General features: G+C 41.5%; 1 protein-coding gene across 1 annotated transcript in view; it reads left to right on the plus strand.

The window, feature by feature from the left end:
* The window catches only part of LOC107401539 (NXPE family member 4), a 232,061-nt gene that overhangs the window by 126,877 nt on the left and 86,029 nt on the right, over window positions 1–19,155 (plus strand). The window lies entirely within an intron of this gene.

Consider the following 19,155-nt stretch of genomic DNA (forward strand, 5'->3'; position numbering starts at 1 on the left):
TTTCTCAAGCTCCCCTTGTCAGTTTCAGCTATTCTGTGTGCAGAGGTGTGTCAGCGCTGTCTTAACTTCCACTTCCCCATCGGCTAGTTGAGCATCAATCCTTGCGGTTCTCTACTAACTGCACATGTATACTTCACCCATATCTATCCATAGCTCCCAGAATGTTTTAAGAGGATTGTTTGTTTTTATTTCTCTTTTTGTTTTTAGAAACAGGAAATAGTGATCCATTCCTGAGGAAAGAAAGATGTTCAGTGGAGGCAGAAATGAGTAGACATCAAATTGTTCCAAATTACATAAAGAAAAAAATATGCTTATAGTACATAAAATAGGAAACACCAGCACAGAAATAGAAAGTGAGTTTTAAATAGAAAATTTAGAGCTTAGTTTCTTTAAGAAATAAAAAAGGCTACTGGACACAGGTGCCACTGAGATGACTCAGCAGGGAAAGGTGTTGGCCACCAAGCCAGACTGCCTGAGTTCAAGCCCTAGAGCCTACATGGTGGAAGGGGCGAACTGATTCCTACACGTTGTCCTCTGACTGCTACACATGTGCCATGGTTTGGACACACACACACACACACACACACACACATACACACACACACACTAAATGTCTTACTTTGTTTTGTTCTTTATATGACATGACAGTTTTATTATAAAGGTATTAGTAATTTTTAATATTTTTAATTAAGGTATAATCACACGATTTCTACCCCACCCTCTCCTCTTTCCAGAGCTCCTCTGTCCCCTCTCTTTAATCTATACAATGTGTCCTCCATTCTCAAATTTATAGCCTCTTTCTCTTTGATTATTATTGTTACATATATTTGGGACCCTATCTCAAAAAAACAAACATGGAGAGTGATGAAGAAAAGAGAGGCACACAGTATATAAATTCAACTTGCTGGTTCTGTTTCTGGTGTGTGTGTGTGTGTGTGTGTGTGTGTGTGTGTGTGTGTGTACAGTTTAGGGCTGACCACTTTGTACTGGAAAGCCAGTCAGAAGGCTCATCCCTAGGAGAAGCTAATTCTCCTCTCAGCAGTCATTAGTTGCCTACAGTTCTTTTTCTAGGAGTGAGACCCCACGAGATTTTCCCCTTCCATATTAATATGTCTGTCGATACAGCCATTCTTCTGGTCTTGTTTATACACACATTTCTAGGAGAGACTGTTGGACGGCAGACTTCCTGGTCCTCTGGTTCTTACAATCTTTCTGCTTCCTCTTTCTCTGTCTTCCCTGAGCCACAGATTCGGGAGCTGTGGTGTGGATGTCTCTGCTAGGGTTGGGCTCCACAAGACATGTTGATCTCTGCGTTGTGTCCAGATGTGGTTCCCTGCCCAGGGCTCCATTTGCTATAAAGAGAAGCTTTTTGGATGGGATAGCTACAGTTGTCTGTGGGTATAAGGATGAAATTCAGAACTTAGTTGGGTCTTGTGCTGGTCTAGCAAAGTGATAGCAGTAGGTTCTCTTCTAAGATCCATGCCCTTGCTAGCCTCAGAAAGCTGCCTAGGTTTCTAATGCCAGGCATCATTTCCCTCCTGTTCAGTGGGCCTCAAGGGCAATGTTAGAATAAAGATAATGGAGATTTTTATTTTAACTTGAATATAAACTGATAGAAATCAATAAAACTGGTAATAAAAAAAGGAGCCCCAGAAAAGGAGTAGAAAGAAGAGAGGAAAAATCATAAAAAGCAAGCTTATTGAGATGGCTCAGTGGTTAAGAGCATGAAGTGTCTTGCAGAGGACCACACTTCAGCTCCTAACACCCACATCAGACAACTTCAGCTCCAAAGGACCCCACACTCCCTTCTGGCTTCCATGAGCACCCCATGGCGCATGTACTAACCCCCACACAGAGACAGGTGTGCATGCAGATGTTAAAAATAAATAAATAACATAAATATCCTAGACATATAGAAAGTCCTACATGAATAGATTTTGGAGATTTTACAGAGACTTGGAGAGGATATACTTAAAGTAAACTTCTTGTGCATATGATAGTGCCTGCTGAAAATGAGAAGGTGTTGGAAGCAGTCAGAAAAGATAAAGGATGTAGCAAGTGAGCAATGATTCAAATGCCAACCAACTTCTTTAAATATGGGAGCTGGAAAATAGAATAGCAAGCAGTATCTGAGGATCTTTGAAAATGTTCTTTTTTTAAAAAAAAAATCTATTTCTTCCAAGAGGTATCTGTGAATACAATTCTATACACAGCTAAAACGTCTGTCAGTGGAGGTAAAGCATTTTCAGATAAAAGCAGCTAGGGATTTGCTGTCAGTGGACCTACCTTGCAAGGAACACTAGGTTGTAATTTTTATTGTTAGTTTCTTTCTAATCTGATCTTGAGGTCTCTCTGTCCAGAGTGACCATAAGCCAAGATATGGACTCATTTGGAGAGCCTGTTGGGGCAGGAAGAAGTGCCTGTGAGTATCAGGTAGGACCCAAGGAGGGCTTGAATAAAGAATTCATGCAACTGACTTACTCACAGGTCACAGAGAGGGCCTGGGTGCTGGCAGGAGACTTCCAGAAAGCACAGAGGCAACAGGAAGCTCCATCAGACAATGGGACATGATGGGGGCGGGGAGGGTGGGGGGTGGGAGGGAGCATATGGAATAATGGCTTTAAGGTCTGAACAGGGTTATCTTTTGGGTTTCCTGCTAAGGGTGTGAGTTTGTTGCTTAAATAAAACATTTGTGATTGGAGAACCTGTTAACATGACCATGATGCTGAGGTTTGTTTTATAATGGTCAACAGCTGTGTGGTGTGCTAGGTTTGGGATTAGCAGGATAAGGAACAAATAGGGAAATCATATCCCTGTTGAATGAAGGTGATGGGATGTGATTCAAGCTTTCAACATCTTATGTCGGGTCTAAAAATGGATCCTGGGGTGATGCACTGTGACACACTTGTTAGAAAGCTCTCTATATGATTATAAAGCATGCTAAAGTTTGAAAACCATGGCTACCAATGATACCAATAGTATCAATATTACCAAATTAAAGTAGGTGACTTTCTTTGCTACCCATTCTAACTCTAAATTCTGCAATTTCATGACTGCCTTGAATGCAATAAGGAAGTCTAGCTGTCTGAGCTGGATCTCAAATACAGTTAGTGCACACACTATACTTCTGTGACTCATGGGTTCAAGAAGTGTGCTGCTCCATTAAAATACAATAAAACATCAGAGAGCTGTAGAGACATTACACTCTCGGCTTCTCCATGACATCTACCACTGTCATGGCACCCTGAGGGCCGTCAGCTTTCAGAGCACCAGGAAGGAAGGATTTCAGAAGACAATATTACTCAAAGGATACAATAAAGCCATGGAAGCCACAGCAGTACTCCTCCAAATTGCTTTGCAAACCATTGCTTGTCAGTAATCATTAACCAAAAGACCAGGGTGGGGAGGCAGAGGGACCTACGGAAAACAGCTGCACTCACAGGCACCCACTGGGGACAATCACAAGCAAATTTTGTTTAAGATCAGATGCAATGCTAGATGGACAGTTCCTGACTAACACACTCAAGGGTGCTTAAGATACGGGTTTTGTTGTTGTTGTTTATTTGATTTGAGAGAGAGAACATAAAATTAGGTGGACAGAGAGGTGGGGAGGATCTAGGAGAAATTGGAGGAGGAGAAAACGTGATCAAAATATAGCATAAAAGAATTGTATATGATACCACACACACACAGATTTATTTATTTATTTATTTATTTATTTATTTATTTATTTATTTATTTATTTATAATATTCAGCTTTTTCCAACTTTCTCCACAACATCTTTTTCAAGTACATAGCAGGCCTTATTCCAGTAACTGGATATAATATCTCAAGTATCTGTTTTAACAGCTTTATTGAATTATAATTTATATATACAAACCTGTCCATACTTGATATGTACAAGTGGATAAATTGGGGCATAAGTCAACACTATGAATGACCCACCACCACAGTTATGATTATAGTATACCCCCCACCTCCAGAGGTTTCCTCATGCGAGGGAGTTGTTCTTCAGAATATCCCACATCCTGGGTTTTTCTTATTCCTTTATCATAGTATTATGTAATGTTTTCCTTTACCTTCTAAGTTTCCTGTAAAACAAATTAAATCTGAAAGCTGTCAGGTTCCAGTTCAAAATTTTGGATAAGTGTACTTCACTCCAGAAGACACACAGTAGCAAGATGGACCCATTTCAGAGATGCCAAGTGGATCTATCAATAGGTGGCAGCAGCCTGACTTCCCTGTTATGTAGATACCCTCTCCTCTCATGGCTAGGAAGTAATCTGTTGTTAATAGCACCCCGTGGAATTCGTAATTACTTTACCATCTAATAATGATGATTACGTTGGATTGACAAGTTTGAGTTAAGGAGTTAAGACATATACTGTGCTTTTTCTCATTCTTTCCATGTTTGTTGACTGCAACATTGCTGTTAGAAGAGTTTACCTCCATTAGCAAAGTTTCCTCTTCCAAAGAAGCAATTAAAGAGAAAAAAGAGGATGGTTGGTCACACTGGTAATGTTTACAGCCACATACATGTCTCTGTCCAGTCAGGCTCCTAGCACAGAACCTTAGGCTAGGTGATTCACATGAGTCTAGAGGCTGGGCACTCCAGAGTCAAGGTCAGGTTGATGCCTGCTGAAAGCCTTCTTTCTGACTCATATATGGCCATCCTCTCTAGGTCCTCACATGAAATCAAATCTGAAGGCTGTAAGACTCTGCTTCAACATTTTGGATGAAGGTGCACAGTGACAAGATGGAGCTGGGGACCACTCCTTTCTTAAGGACACAGATCCCCTTCCTGAACCCTGATGTCATGACCAACCACGTCCCCAAAGGCAACACATAATATTGTCACCTTCAGATTAGGGTTCAACTTGCCAAGCTTGGAGGGACACAAACATTCAGACCATAAAAGGTCAACACTAGCTGTCTGAAATGATAAATAAGGGAGTGGCAGTGGTAACAGCTGCTGCTGCCGCTGCTGCTCGGTGGCTTTTAGGAGTCTCAATTTTAAGGGAGTCCACTGGTTCTTAACCCATCGTCTCCCTTCATAAAAGAGGATTAAGCGTTGTGTATAAAAGCACCCACAGCCTACTGAAAGCCTGAAAACAATCAGGACGGAGGTAAACTAAGTGCTGCCTTGCAGGGGAAAAAAGAAATGTTTATGATATTACGGGCAGGGAAGGCGGAAAAAGCTGCAATAAATGTCAACTAGACACTGCAGGAATGGGGAGAGAATAAGGAAATCAAAAGCAAGCATCCAACAGCCTCGGGACCATTTTTACAATGTGCACACAACTTAGGAGAGGGGTGCAGGCTGGGTTTGGACTCTCAGAATTGTTCCATAGCTCTTAAAGAGAAGGAAGGAAAAACAAACTGAGGGGAAGAATGGAGGAAAGGAGGATGAAGAAAAGAGAGGAGGACGAAGGGAGGGAGGAAGGAAAGAAAGAAAGAGAGGGAGGGAAGGAGGGAGGGAGGGAGGGAGGAAGGGAGGGAGGGAGGGAGAGGGAGGAAGGAAGGCAGGAAGGAAGGCTAAATTCATTGATTTTATGAAATGGCAGTCTTTGCCTTCATTTGTATTTTTTATTATTTCTTTAAAAAAGGATCATCTGCTTCTAGTGAAAATTTATATTCTCCAACATTTTGCTAATAGAAAAAGCAATTCTCCTGTGTGGACCGCTGCCCTCCAGGCATAATGTGGCTAGAACCATCCTCACGGGGCATGTGTGGTTACATCCATGAGACCTTCACAAGATCAGACCTGTGGATGTTCTCTCAGAAGGGGGAGAGAGGGAGAGTCATTAGACCCTCACCGGGGACCCCAACCACTCCCTCCCTCCCGCAGCTTCCCCCAGCTCAGGAGGTGTTTGAATATATAGCAAGTAGAGGTTAACTGAAGGGGACTGCATTTATGTAGCTTTCAGGAGACTATTACCACTGTGGAGTGGGGGTTTTTGATGATGCAGCTTTTGGGGGGTCACATAGACTCCTGTAACCCTTCATCGGGCTCCTGTAAGTGACCCCTCATCCAGGATCCCATAAGAAAATCCAATAAACTCATTGGCTCACCAAACTCAACTTGGGTGGAACCCTTTGTTTGCTGTGTCATTGGTGCCCTATCTGGAGTGAACAAACATTTGTTCCTGTCCCAGGAAAAGCAACACAATATCTCTCCACGCCAAAACCCACAGTCAGTCAACATTAGGTGGATGAGGGTGGCAGTTGCTCATTGCTGTGGACTAGCTAAAAAACAATAAAGCAGCAAACCAAAGCCAAACCGAACCCTTGTTATTTAACTGTAAAAAGCAAAGCTTAATTGCAGGGTTTGATGTCAAACGGTCCATCATAAAGTTGACACTGGTAAAACACTTATCGAAGTGTCAGAATAAGCTAGTGTTTAAGGGTGGGGCGAAGGCTGGTAGCTCTGTGAGAGTGCTTCTCACTTCAGTCACCAGAGAAAAGCAAAGGCTGAAGGGCCATCACTACTCCTCACTACCATCTCCAGAAGAAGTCAACCTGATCCCAATCATCACACATACACTGAGCACTCAATTCCATTCTATTACCTCTCATTCATCTTACAGAAGATACAGAAATCTAAGCATGAGATTCAGTTACACGGATGAGCACTGGCTGAACATGGATGGCTACGAGGCAGAGAACACTCCAGGAGCAGATCATGGGCATTTAGAATCTTCATTTCTCGCTGTAATTCAGGTTGAATTCGATTTCACTTCAGTCTTTGCTCCTTCAATCTGATGAGCGCGGAAGTGCAGAAGAATAAAAGTGTTCACCTCTTCCTGAGTGCGATAGTGGACCAGAGGCCAATCTAGCCCAAACAAAGAGCCTCAGGTTCAGTAAGAGAACAGAGAACGATAAACGAAGTCAACCTGTGCCTCTGCATGTGCACATAACACACACATTAACATAGACATATATACATATTGATATACACACATACACACACACATTAACAACACACATATTCACACACACACACACACACACACACACACACACACACACACACACACACACACACACACACTGAGCTACCCTGGGGATGTAAGATCAGGGAATGACCACAGGCCAGGGAGCCTCAGTTGGTTCTGCCACAGCCCTTGGGTGAGAAAAGGCCTAAACAAGCAGTTGTGAAAACAGAAGGACTAAATACTGATGGCCCAAAAGGACACAGAGTGGGAGGCTCTGCTCAAGCTGGGAAGTACCCAGGGGAAGAGACTTGGGGCAGGCCTCATCGAACAAGAATCACTTAGCATTGGATAGCTCTGACCCCGAGACCAACAGGTAGATTACCATGTGGAGCCGTCTGTCCATCTTTTGTGAAGGTCCAGGGATGTACGTGAAACACAGAGGCCGGCACCCTTCCAACAGGATGATTGACGCTCAGGAGGTCTTGAAAGTGCAGACACCTGGGCTGACCCAGTGCTGCTGTGGCTTCCCACATTCCTGACGCACGTGGGGGATATCGAAGATAAACATGAACCACCCCAAGGTACCTAATCCGGGGAGTCTGAAGAGAGTGAGAGTGAAAGAGTGTGCCCAGTTCCCAAAGGGTAAAGTGTGGCTGGTAGAGACCCCTGCATGGCAAAGGAAAACTGAAGAAGAAGAGAGCGCTCTGACAGACAGTGTCCAGGGCAGACTCAGCAACAGCAGGAACCGTGGGACGAGCAAGTGCCCACAAGTTCACTGTACGTCTCCAACTTTCAAGGACTCAGAAGCAGCTCCAGCATCTCACTGTGTCCATCACTGTTACTCAGACCTTCTCTATGACACTTGAAGCAGTATTTTCATGTTTTTGTACTCTTGTAATATCTGTGTTTTTCTTGGTTAGTCTTCTTTATGCATTCATCTAATTATGATACACATTTTTTTTCATTATTGGGTAATACTGTCAGCTTGTCTTTGCTCCCCCATTTCCTCCCCTCCTTCCTTTACAAAGAGTAGTGTTTTGACTTTACCTTATTTTTTAAGTACTTGTGGTTTTCCTTTTCATCCTCTTCCTGTTATTTATCTGAGTCTGTATTTGAACTTTTTTCTTGATTGGAAAGGCCTTGTTTTCTAACGTTCTGCTCTTTTGTTTTCCTCCCCACATCCTTCTCCCCCACTCTTCTTCTCTCTCCTTCCTTTATTTAAACCCCCTTCTGCTCTGTGTCTCCCCTTTCACTACCCAGCACTTCATCTGGTGCATTTATGATTTCCACACTGGCCCAAAATAATGTAACTTCACAGTATCTTCTGCAGCAGCTTCACCATTTGGGTTCCACAGTTACTGGCGATGTGTTAGTGAACTGTGAATGACGTTGAGTGTATTTATGGCATGGCTACTGTGGTAGGAGTTTGTTTTCTCCTCAAACGGCATTGAGAAATAAGCCTTCTGGGTTGCTCAATAAGACACACACACACACACACACACACACACACACACACACACACACACACACACGCAGTTGGAAAAGATGGCCAAACCAACAGATGAGCAGATCACAACACAGACATGTAAGAAACATGACAATGAGTGGCTATAGAAAACTTCTCTAAGAGGTCACTGCTCAAGTACTGAACTGATAGATGCCAAAATAGGTAAAACACCAGATGGAGATTTTTAAACTTTTCTAGGAAAAATCCTCAGTGGTCTCAAACAGCATACAAATAAGTGGACGGATTCAACTCAGACCCAAGAAGAAAGTCATTACCATAAAGAAAAATGTCAACACAATAGATGAGACAACCAGCAATATTGATGAAAAAGTCAGCAATGAAAAAAAAGTCAGAAATGAAATTGAGATATTTTTTGGACAGAAAAATAGAAATGCTTATATGAAAAAAACCAAATGAATTTTTAAAAACCACTTAAATTGTTACCAGAAAAAAATTGACCAAGCAGAAGAAAGAATATTTGGGATAGAAAAAAATGACTGATGGAATACTAAATTTGAACATCAAGAAGGAAAAAAAAAAGAGCAAGATTGCAATTTCCAGGAATTCTGGGATACAATCAAGAGACCAAGCCTAAGAATCCATGAGATAGAAGAAAGGGGATATACGTACACACACACACACACACACACACACACACACACACACACATGATAAGTACTAAAGGCATAGAGAGAATCTGTTCAATAAAACTATAACAGAAAAAGTGCAAAATGTAGGAAGAGACAAACACAAGAGACATTTAGAGATCCAAATGAGACTCACTGGAAAAGAACTTCCCTGTGACACAATAAAGATGTCAAAACACAAAGCTGTGAAATAACATTAAACACTGAAGGAGGAGAAACGTCAACCTACCTGCATGGGTAAAACCTTCAGGATTGCATCAGCTCACTGGTCTTTAACCTAAAAACCAGGAAAGCATATCTCAGTTGCTGAAATAAGACAAAAGGAAATAGCTATGAACCAAGATAGTTACATTCAGCGGGGTTATCTTTTGAATTTACTGGGAACACAAGGGCATTCAAGACAAGCACAAAATTATGTAGTCAGATATTGTTTGGTACTATAGCTATTTTTCCACATTAATCCTGTCAATTCATAAGCTTGGGAGGGCTTTCAATCTTCTAGTGTTTTCTTTAATTCTTCCTTCAGCATCTTAAAGTTTCCATTGTGAACGTCTTTTGCCTCCTTGGTTAGATTTATTCCAAGGTATTACTTTTGCTCTTGTGAATGGGATTCCCCCCAACACACCAATTTCTTTCTCAGCAAGTTTATTTTTGGCATATAGAAAAGGGGAAGCTTGTGTTAAGCAAAAATAAGCCAGAATCAGAATCACAAGGGCATTCTGTTTTTCTCACAAATAAAGAACTATATTTTAAAATTGCATGTGTGTCTATTTACTTATCTGAGGTCATGAAATGAGAAAGGAGGTCATGGGAGAGAAAGAACTTTTAAGTGTGGCAAAAGGGAGTGTAACGGAGTACATAATAAGAAAGCAGAAGTTTCAGAAGCATCTTGGGAAAGTTGGAGAGTAAGCCAGAGGTGGCAGTGGGTCCTGGGACAGCAATGGGAAGAAAAAACAAATGAGAATGGTGTGTGTGTGTGTGTGTGTGTGTGTGTGTGTGTGTGTGTGTGTGTGTGTAAATGCCATAATGAATCTGTGACTGTGTATGCTTTCTTGGTTACTTTTCTATTGCCAATGCAAAACACCACGACCAAAGCAACTTATAAAAGAAAGCATTTAACTTGGAGGCTTACAGTTCCAGAATAGTAGACTCCATGATCATTATGGTGGAGAGCATGACAGCAGGCAGGCTGGCATGGCACTGGAGCAGTAGCTGAGCACTTAAAACCAATCCACAGGCATGAGGCAGATATCAAGAAAGTTGGGTGGGAATGGCCTGGGCTTTTGAAACCTCAAAGCCTCCCCCCAGTGGCATACCTCCTCTAGTAAGGCCACACCTCCTAATCCTTACCAAACAGTTCCATCAACTGAGAACCAAATATTCAAATATATGAGCCTATGGGGGCATGTTCTGGGGTATTTGTACACAGTGTGAAGATATATTGCTCTGATTAGTTTAATAAAGAGCTGAATGGTCAAAAGTTAGGCAGGAGGTATGGCAGACACAGAGAGAGTAGGACATACAGAATGAAAGAAAGGTAAAAAGACACATGATGAAACACAGATAACATAAAAGGGTTCATTTCGGTTATAAGAGCTAGTTAGGCACAAGCCTCAGCTATAGCCCCAGCTTTCACAATTAATAAGAAGTCTCCATGTCATTATTTATGAGCTGACTGGAGGGACAGAAAAAGATTCCTAACAGGAGCATTTTCACCCAAACCACCACAATGTTAATTTATAACTTTAATTAACTAAAGAATAGAAATAGTTCACTGTGCTGCATCTGATATGTTAAAGCTAGGCATTCTTAAATGTAGAATGATACTTTTATGTTGTTGTAAGATTTCTTTTCTTGAAATGATGATTGGATTAATAGATAGCATTAAAATGTGACACGTGTTAGACATCATTGAGTCTCTGATATTAGACTTTTGTGACAAAGACAATGATAGCTTGTATTACAGAGTGCTTGTCTTTTGCCAGCTTATTTGACTAGATAGTTTAACTTTATCCTAAGAGGCAGGTACTATCCATTCTTCAGATGATGTAGAAGTTACAAAATTTTGCCAGCACAAGCTGAGCTGTGGTACCTCATGCCTTTAATCCCAGCACTTGGGAGGCAGAGGCCAGTGGATCTCTGTGAGTTCCAGGAGAGCCAGAGCTGTTACACAGAGAAACCCTGTCTCAAAAAACCAAAAGAAAAAAAAAGTTACAAAATTGCTCAAGGATACAAAACTGTTAAGAGACAAAGCTGGGATTCATCCCATGATGTTCAGAGCCCAGTCTCTTAACACTATGATGCTCATGGTTGTGTTAATTTATTGACTGATGTATCTGATATCCATTTATCCATCCAGCCATTACTTACCAAATGGCTCTGATAGTCAAAACAATTGAGCCAGGTATTTTACCAATTAAGGGGGGGGGAATCACATTTATTTACGTGTGTGTGTGTGTGTGTGTGTGTGTGTGTGTGTGTGTGTGTGTATTGGTCAGAGAACAACTTTGGGAAATCACTTCATTCCTTTTACCATGTGAGTTCTGAGGAATCAAACTGAGGTTCCCAGGCTTAGTGGTAGGCACGTGTAACCACTGAACTATCCCACTGGCTTCCAGCCATGATTTTTATATACAGAGAAAAACAACCATAAAATGTATTCCTGAAACTATCTAATGAACATGTTCTCTGTGGACAAACTTTATCTTCAGATCAGCCTATCTAGTTCCATCTTCTCCCAGTTTTGTCTTGTTTGTAAGTCCCTAGCCAACTTGCTCAGATCTGAAATTATTCCTGAGATCAAATGCTTATGTTGACCCCCACTCTCCTCCACAGATCCAGGAGAAAGTCTACAGAAAACACCTGCAGTCCTGACTAATGCATACATGCTTAATTAATTAAAGTAAGAAAAAAACTTTAAGATAAAGTTTCCTACACACACACTGGTACAGTACCAGGGCAGAGAACGCAAGAAAAGTGCCCTCTAGGGCCTATATTATAAACTTATACCTAGGTTTATTGTTTCCAACCCTTTGTGCCTCAAAGGCATGCGGCATTGTCTTTAGAGTTACAAATGAGAAAACAAATTTATGATAGTCAAGTGACTGGTGGACCTCAAACTCATTGAGCAGCAAAGATTGAATTTCAGTTGAGGAGGGCTTAACCAGTTGATGATAATACCCTTTCCCCCATGGCAGATGCCTCAAAACTATTAGCTGGGACAATGGTGTGTAGGAACCGGCCAGCATCAGATCTGATCACATGCATAACTTCCTGAGTCCACATTCAGGTTTTCATCTTGAAGTTAGACATAAAGAGAATTTCCACAGAAATTGGCAGAAGACAAAAAGGGTCTTTGATGTCTTCAAAGTTGGCTATGGGACATTAACCTGGGAGATGGATGGTGGCTATATAAGTGGGCTTGGGGTAACTCTGTAGCTGATCTTCATGGTAAAGCCAAAATGAGTTAGAGAAGAGTCATCCTCCTAAAAAAGGAGAACCAACCTGGTAGCACCCGCACTCACCGGCCTCAAAGAGTTCTGAACCTGTTAGACCCCAAAATTTAGGGTCTCAAGTGGGTGCCCCAAGAACCCAGACTCCAGTCCAGTTGATGCAATAGCATGAGGATTTTATTATTAAAGCTTCTATATAGAAGGGCAAACTCTGCTCCTAAGAGCAAGAGCTGCATCTTACTGGAGCCCCATAAGGGCTTATAAAGGAAAAACCCACAAGATTACAATTCCCATACAATTTCGTTTCATAAGATCATGGTCTGGTTACAGAGTGATCACAGGGGGGGGTACAGTCACGTCAACAGGTACATTCTTCCTGAAACCTCAAGGGGGGGTATCAAGGCAAGAGTGGAGTTTACATACAGGTCACGGTGGTCCTTCCTGGAATACCTGCAACTATCCAAGTCACAGTTGAGCACATCTCTTAACAGAAATCTTTTTACATTGTTATATGGTTGCAGGGGAGATTGAACAATGGCTAAGTCAGGTTGCCCTTGGAACTAGATTTTTAGTTTCTCATTTCCTGGTGCTTGAAGTTTCTCTTTTCTTGAGGCTTGGAGGTGTAAGCCTGAAGGGCTAGGGTCCTTCAAACCAACAGTCAGAAATGGTGCCTATGAGAGGGCAGCAGGTGAATCTTCTGGAACTTACCAGTAATATTCTTTGCTTTGTTTCATTTTTATGACATTTTAAAAGGGGTTCTAAATTTATTTTTGTCTCTGTCTTTTTAAGAACATGCTAACAGCCTAGATCCGGCCAGTAGCCATTAGTTATCTGACTTCCAGTGTCAATGAGCACCAAAAGATGAAGAACAGCAACAAGAGAAGCTGTTGAGTCCACATTTTATTAGTGAAGGCGTTCTGCTGATTAATTGGTGGAACACTTCAATCTAATGGTTTAAAATATTCGAGATGGTTAATTTTGATGGTCATCTTGATTGGATTAATATATTCAGGGTATTAGTGAAAGTGTGCTTTGGGTGTGTCTGTAAGAATGTTTTCAGGCCCTGCAAGATGAATCAGTAGATAAAGGTACTTACTGCCAAACATGAGGACCTGACTTTAGTCCTCAGAACCCATGTAGTGGAAGGAGAGAACCAACTCAAGCAAATAGTCCTAAGAGTTCACACACACACCATATCACACATACCCCTACCCCACACATAAACACAAAAGAAATATTTTTAAATAAATAATTAAAAAAGCTTTTAAAGCAACGTTTTCAGAGATTAATGGAGAGGGGAAGAATTCATCCTGACTTTAAGTGTCACCAGGGGCCAGGGCCAGGACTGAACAGGAAAGCCAGCTGGACACTGGCATTCTTTGTTCTCTTCTTTCTGTCAAATCTGTCAAAATGTGAGCAAGGAGTCACCTATGGCCAGAGACAGAAGCTGGTCCTCCTTCTTCCGGGTCCTCATGCCTCCCTGCCATGATGGACTACATCCCTCAAATTATGAGGCAAAATCAATACTCCCTCCATGCGGTTGCTTCTTGTTGGGTATTGGTCAAACAATAGGAAGAGTAACCCACACACTATGGAATACTGAAACACCATCAGCATATGCCTTAGGACACATAATCGAGAGGCAGTAGCCTGACACCAAACTGCCTTCAGATTTGGCAGGACTTTTTTTTTTTTTTTTGGTTTTTCGAAACAGGGTTTCTCTGTGTAGCTTTGCGCCTTTCCTGGAACTCACTTGGTAGCCCAGGTTGGTCTCGAACTCACAGAGATCCGCCTGCCTCTGCCTCCCAAGTGCTGGGATTAAAGGCATGCACCACCGCCACCTGGCTTGGGCAGGACTTTTTGACCACAGAGATTTTGCGTGGCCCAGCAGGGAACACATCTTGGGGGCAGAGCTGAACTTTGGGGTGCAGTCAGAAAGGCACCACGTTGTCCTTACCTTGATTTCTCTGCATACTTCCAGCAAATATTTGCAAAGTGGTACAGAAGTCTCTTTTCCCAGATCTCCCCTTGCAAAGAGGACACAATAGGTCTTATTCCTAAGGTCTGGCTAATTACAACAGAGTTAAGGGTTCAGAATATACATCCACATACATCATGTCTCCTCTCTTCTTCGGGTAGCTTTTTCTATGAAATGTAGTAGAAAGGATATAAAGACCAAGTTTAGATCCAAGTTATCAAAAGTAGACACGGGAGAGCAAGTAATAAGGCTGTTGATAAAGCTTGGATTTTGAACTCTCTGTCTTGACTGGCACTTCTAATGCCCTTTCTGGGGCATCAGATGGTGAGGACTCACTCAAATGGGAGATTAAGATGAGTAGCAGGGGGCAGATGGGTGGGGCAAGTGTGCCTGTATAAGTTAACTGTCTGACCTGAAGTTAAGAAGAAAGGAAATTCTTTAGATGTTGATTTTTAAGTTTCTCCCATTGCAAGTGCCAGGATGTATGAGTTAGAAGAGTGAGAAGTACAGATTCCCATGCACCATCCAGAAAAACTCATTCAGTTGGTCAGAAGTTCGGTCTAGGTGTGTCTATATATCTTAACATCTTCTTGGCCAATTAAGCATACATACTCAGGAAGACAAATATCACATTTTTCTCATCTGTAGAATTGTGTGTGTGTGTGTGTGTGTGAGAGAGAGAGAGAGAGAGAGACAGACAGACAGACAGACAGACAGACAGAGAAGGAATACATGAAAGGGAGGGAGAGGACTTTGGGGAGAGAAGGATGAGTATGCTGAGGATATGAGCAAGGTACTATGCTATATATGTGTGAAAATGGCATATATAAATCCATTATTTTGCACACTAACTTAAAAATCAATTAACGTAATACTAGCTTATCAGATCATGAGTATTCAAGCACTTGAGGGAGGCTAACTCTGAAAATGCCCTTCTGGGAAAAAGACAAAGTATGACCTGCAGTTGCTGACTGGCTATGGGAGATGTCCCGTTGCTCTCAAACAAAAACACTTGAACATTTTCTATAAGTTTAAATATAATATTCTTGGTTTCTCTATATTCTCCATAAAATTGCTTTCTAAAGGTGGCATATGAACCACAATGTCTGTTTTGTTTACTAATCTTGACTACTGGTATACTGGGCTATTGTGGTCTCCATAAACATTTTTATACAATATTTTTTCTGTGTAAATTTACATTGTATTAGTGACTATTATATAATCTTAATAGTAAACAAACAAAAAGCTTAAGAGGGGGCTGTGTATGTAAAAGCAGCTGGAAACATTAATTCAACTCTAACTTTAACTGTAAAGAGTCTCTTTTCAAATCAAATGTTAAGTGTGGTGGCTTTGTGCAACTAAGAAAAATAAAAAAAAGTGCAAAAACAACCACAAATCCAACAAATAAATCTTCTTGGACACTTAATCTACTTGCCCCTTGGGTATTGTTCTTGTTAAACTTTGCCCAGTAGCTTGTACAGAAGAAGAAAAATACTTTGCATCTACATTCCTCCCTTTGCTTTTGGCAGTTAAGTCTGGCCACAGGGTGTGCATATGGTCTAGGCTTGATAATCAAAATAATCCATCCCCCTGGCCAGTGGTCCCTGGTTCCAACATGGACACGTGACCCAGACTGGGAAAGTCAGTCTTTCCCTGTGACTTTTATCTATATTTATGCGTGACAAGAGAGTTCTGTTGCTCTGGAATCCCAAGTCATGGGGTTCATATAACCCTTCTTCTGCCACAAGCAACAAATGTTTCTGAAAAGGGAAGCCAAAAGAAAACTCCCGTGCTAAGACATGTGGCAGGAAAGAAGCCTGACAATGTCTGTTAGGCATCAGCACACATCGGCACACACTTCTCTGTCTCCTTGCTGATGAGCTAATTCAGGACTTGCCATCCTTTTTCGGCTGGTGGGAGGCAGATCTATATCTCTGTATAAGAGTCTTATCATCTATAGAGGACTAAAGCTATCAACGGTTTTTATATCATCGTTAGACAAACAACAGCCACTGCTCTGCTAAAGCAATTTGCCTTTCTCCAGAGCAAGAACAAGATATTGTCTGCCAGTATGAAACGATGAATTTTATATACCAAGTAAAATAAAAAAGACTGCAATTCCCCAAGTATTATTTGACCTTGCATTCGTGACGATGGGGAAAGATACAACAACTCAAACCACTGGCCCACAGAAAGGCAATGACACATACCGTTAATGTTACATCAGAAGGAACTCCCATAAAATTCTGGTATCAAATGATACTGTTATACAAACATAACGTCCGTGGCATATAAAGTGAATGAAAGTGTGTGGACTAGAACATATGCGCTTCATATGGTCGAAATGATTGCTATTCAGTGCATGAAGGAATTCCTGGTTCCTATGCAGCATGTAGAAGAGTTTGAAGCGCTTGCTGGCTTTTTTGCATTCAGCTGTCACTGGAAAGTTCTACTGTACAAGAATTTTCATGTAAGTCATTTTGTGATCCGTGGAGTAGAATGGAAAGGGACACTGGGATTGTTTTACTACTACAGCAGCTGCGTGTCCAGCAGAGATGTGTGCCTGAATGCAAATGTCTGCGTTCCTTTATCATCAGGGAACTCCTCGGCTTAAATTACCCAAAGCTAACAGGAGTGAAAGTGTCAGGTCGTCAACAGTCACGGAGCAACTAAAGCCACTTGATTTCAGTGGGCTAGACAAACAACACATTCGATTTCTGCATGTAGGTTTATCTGCTACAAAGAAAAAACATATTTGAGACTAATTCTTTATTATTATAGTAAGACATACAACATTAAATGTGTCATCTCAACCATTTCTAACTGCTGTCGAGTGCTACTAAGTAAGTTTATGTTATTGCAGCAGCAGTCTCTAGAACTTGCTCCTCTTACAATGCTGAAGCTCTATACCCACAGAGTATTTGTACCTCCTCCCAGGAACACCTTCTTCCTGCTTCCTGTATCCCCCCAGTAATACCTTCTTCCTGCTTCCTGTATCCCCCCAGTAATACCTTCTTCCTCCTGTAGCTAGAGTTTTCCTTCCTTGCCCACAGTCAGGACAAATCTTTGTCACCTGCCAGTCCCACAGCCGCTCAGACCCAACCAAGTAAACACAGAGACTTATATTGCTTACAAACTGTATGGCCGTGGCAGGCTTCTTGCTAACTTTTCTTATATCTTGAATTAATCCATTTCCACAAATCTATACCTTGCCACGTGGCTCGTGGCTTACCGGTACTTAAATCTTACTTGTCCTGGTGGTGGCTCCAGGCAGTGACTCCTGCCTTCCTGTTCTTTTATTTCTCCTCTCTGTTAGTCCCACCTATACTTCCTGCCTAGCCATGGCCAATCAGGTTTTATTTATTGACCAATCAGAGCAACTTGACATACAGACCATCCCCCAGCACAGCCAAGTGCAGATCTTCTCAGACACCTGCACTCAGGCCCATGGTCCTAATCATCCTCTATGTGGACCTGCTGGGTAAAGCCATGAGAAACCCAAGAACGGGCTCCCACAGGACATACAGAACATCCCACAGCATCCTCCTTCCTGTATTCCCCCAGTAATACCTTCTTCCTACTTCCTGTATCCCCCCAGTAATACCTTCTTCCTACTTCCTGTATACCTCTCCTAGTAATACCTTCTTCTTACTTCCTGATCCTATAATTTTTGATTACTGTAGCTAGTTCAGAAGTGTGAAATCATACAATACATATTTCTGTATGTATTTGGTGAGCTTAATATCAGTGTTCATCTATGTATGCATTGTCCTTTTTAAGGACTGAATAATATTCTGCACATATATATGGATATACAGATATGTAATAGGCTTTCTTTTAGCCACCAATCAGCTCCCAAATCATGACATGGAGACTTATTAGTTTTGAATGCTTGGACTTATCTTAGCTCTTATTTCTTGCTAGCTCTTATAACTGAAATTATCTTGTTTCTCTTTCTTTCTTTCTTTTTATTTTTCTTTCTTCCTTTCTTTCTGTCTGTCTGTCTGTCTGTCTTACTTTCCTGTGTCTCATATTTGGCTAGCAGCTGCCTGGCTTCTGGCCCCAAGTATGTCCCACCCATTCTCCTTCATTCTCCTCCTTCATCTCCTCTCTTCCTAAATTTCTCCTCCTACTTAATCTCACTGACTACCAGCCCCACCTATCCCTCACCTGCCTAGCTAATGGCCATTCAGCTTTTTATTGGACCAATCTGGTGCCTTAGGCAGGCAAGGTGAAACAAATGCAACACATCTTTACATAATTATACAAATGCAGCATAAACAAATGAAACACATCTTTATATAGTTAAAATAATATCCATATCCATATATATATATATATATATATATATATATATATATATATATATATATATATATATACAGAGTAGACAGAAATGATGGGTGGGCAAGGAGCTCTTCATGTTCTTCTCTCAGGCAACACTCAGCTTCTTTGTGTTTGGCCACAGTGAACAGCAACAGCGGGCAGGTGGGAGCAGCAGTCTGTGTCATCCCCTCGTGTTTATCATCTACAAAGGACTAAAGCTATCAATGGTTTTTATACCATCCTTAGACACACCAAAGCCACTGCTCTGCTAAAGCATGTTTTCCAGACTTTGGTGGCAGGACCCTGAGA

Source organism: Peromyscus maniculatus, chromosome 7 (assembly GCF_049852395.1).
Source record: "Peromyscus maniculatus bairdii isolate BWxNUB_F1_BW_parent chromosome 7, HU_Pman_BW_mat_3.1, whole genome shotgun sequence".
Taxonomy (NCBI): domain Eukaryota; kingdom Metazoa; phylum Chordata; class Mammalia; order Rodentia; family Cricetidae; genus Peromyscus; species Peromyscus maniculatus.